The following is a 2913-nucleotide window of genomic DNA, read 5'->3' as shown; positions in this document are numbered from 1 at the left end:
GTGCGTCCTGTGCCAGCGCCCCGCATTTGCAGGGTGAAGATAACCACCCAGCCAGGACGGGTTGTGCAGGCTCTAAGCTCGAGACCTCCAGTGCACCTCCACGGCCCAGTATATTCGGTGCCTCTGCCAAGGACAAGGCCTCCTGTATGTCTCTCCAGCCTGGTGAGTCCTGTGCCTGCACCCAGAACTAATACTCCTGTATGTCTCCCCAACCTGGTGAGCCCTGTGGCAGCTCCACGTACCAGACTCCCTATACGTCTCCTCACTCCAGTGATGATCCATGGCACGAAGCCTCCAGTGACTATCCATGGCACGAAGCCTCCAGTGACGATCCATGGCAAGAAGCCTCCAGTGACGATCCATGGCACGAAGCCTCCAGTGATGATCCATAGCACAAAGCCATCAGTGACGATCCATGGCACAAAGCCTCCAGCGTCGGTCTCCAGTCCGGAGCTTCCAGCGACGGCCTCCAGTCCGGGGCCCGCGACGAGGGAGATCCTTTTTATATCTCTATTTTGGTTTGGTCAGGGTGTGAGTTGGGGTGGGTATTCTATGTTCTATTATTTGTATTTCTATGTTTTGGCCGGGTAGGGTTCTCAATCAGGGACAGCTGTCTATCGTTGTCTCTGATTGAGAACCATACTTAGGTAGCCCTTTTTCCCACCTGTCTTTGTGGGAAGTTGACTTTGTTTATGGCACTTAGCCTTTAGCTTCACGATTTGTTTTGTAGTGTTTATTGTTTTGTTCGGCGTATTCACCTAAATAAAGAAAATGTATGCTCACCATGCTGCACCTTGGTCCAGTTCTTTCAACGGTCGTGACAACCACTCCACGTTTGTTATGCTATTGCATAACGTTTTTAGGATGGATGTTTCCCAAATGAATGAGTTCATTAGTAAGGTATTAATGATTCATGAGGCATTTACAACCACATCAAGATTGCTACCTTAGGCTATGTAGCTGTAGTGTTTAGTGCTGTATAAAACAACTAAACAAATCCACTTCTCAGGATCAGTTATTTATATATATCAATCATTCTGTCTGCTTAGCTGTCAAATGTTTGGTACAGATGTAGGATCTTCATTTGATCACTCTGTTGCAGCAAAATTTTCCAGCAATGCAGGATTTTTTAAAACTTGTTTTTTTGAGGTTTAAAACAGATGGTGAAGTTTGTCATTTCCACTTTGCAATTTCAGACTTGTTTTTCCCTTGAGAAAGAAATGATCAATCCATACAAATACGTCCATTAACTATAATCAACATAATAATTGTTGTCCTGTTGCTGTAGGATTATTTTCCTGTAGCAAACTGACTCAAATTAAGATCCTACACCTGTATCTCTATAGAGTTTAAATTTGTTATAAATTATTGAAATGGCCATTAACGGCTGTGAGTGCTGATGCTGTATCGATGTGCAGTTGTATAGGGGTCCTCGAAGACAATCACAAACTGCTGATGTGTGTGCCTTTCTGTGGAAGATATTAGTAGTTTAAAAGGTCAAATCCTACTAATCCACAGTAAGATTAAGAGGCAGGTGGTAGAACAGCTGTAGACATACAGTATGGGGTCGCAATCTCTAGGCTTTACCATATGTGAGATATGCAAATATTGTATTACATGGCAGACTTCATTCAGATTACATTATATCTACAACTGTACACAGTTGGTCTGAATCTTTTCTCACCTCATGCCCCTCTCCCCTCTCTGTGACTGTCAGGTTTGCGTTCATGGTCCTCTCCCGGCTGGACCTGGAGCTGTGTGACCTGACTGCCACCGTTCCTCCGGTCAACTCAAGTTGATATGGTTTCGGGATGCTCCAGCCCGACGGAGACCTGGAGGTCCACTACAGACTCAAGACTCTGCACTAGGTCATGACCCCTGACCCCACACACCATCCTGATTTTAGCATTAAAAGACTCCAAAAAACGGCCAATAATTTCAGGTCCAGTACCATCGCTGGGCCGCGGGTGTGAAAGATTCAGCAGACTGCTGGCATTACACATCTGGCTAAAAGACTGTAGCTCTGCTGGAGTCACTTTTAAAGATAACTTTGACACCTTCTGGAAACAGAAGATATTCTACAGGAATGACAGAGTCCATCCAAATCACCTTGGCTCATGGACTCTGTCCATGCATTTCAAGGCTGTGTTGAAACAATGACTTTTCCTATCGTTGTGACAATGAGTTGTCATAATGCTGCATCAAATGTACATGATCCTAGGGGCATTGGCAAACACAATGTAAGTAACTTAAAACCTGTTTGGCGTGCAAGCCCGACGTCGGTACATTTATGACAACAGCCACTTCAAGTGCAGGGCGCGAAATTCAAAAGATATTTTTTTTACATATTTAACTTTCACACATTAACAAGTCCAATACAGCATATGAAAGGTATACATCTCGTAAATCCAGCCAACATGTCCGATTTTTTTAATGTTTTACAGGGAAGACAAAATATGTAAATCTATTAGCTAACCACGTTAGCAAAAGACTCCACTTTTATTACTCCATCAGTTTTTGACTCATCAGTAGCTATCACAAATTCGGCCAAATAAAGATATAAATAGCCACTAACCAAGAAACAACCTCCTCAGATGACAGTTTGATAACATATTTATTGTATATCATATGTTTTTTTTCGAAAAATGTGCATATTTCAGGTATAAATCATAGTTTACATTGCAGCTACATTCAGAAATTGCACCGAAAGCAGCCATAATATTTACAGACACCAACGTCAAATACCTAATTACTCTTCATAAAACATTTCTGAAAAATACATAGTGCACAGCAAATGAAAGACAGGCATCTTGTGATGCCAGACAATATTTCCGATTTATTAAGTGTTTTACAGCGAAAACAAAATGTTGCGTTATATTAGCTTAGCACAATAGCCAGAAACACTTGGGCGCC

At 42.5% G+C, this 2913-nt stretch overlaps 1 pseudogene; it reads left to right on the top strand.

Annotated features, from left to right (window-relative positions):
- Window positions 1–1920, top strand: part of LOC129815276 (prostacyclin synthase-like) — a 27920-nt pseudogene extending 26000 nt beyond the window's left edge.
- Window positions 1921–2913: the final 993 nt, after the last annotated feature.

Source organism: Salvelinus fontinalis, chromosome 18 (assembly GCF_029448725.1).
Source record: "Salvelinus fontinalis isolate EN_2023a chromosome 18, ASM2944872v1, whole genome shotgun sequence".
Taxonomy (NCBI): domain Eukaryota; kingdom Metazoa; phylum Chordata; class Actinopteri; order Salmoniformes; family Salmonidae; genus Salvelinus; species Salvelinus fontinalis.
Note: the sequence above shows the minus strand (reverse complement) of the source record. Positions and strands in the feature narration are given on the sequence as shown.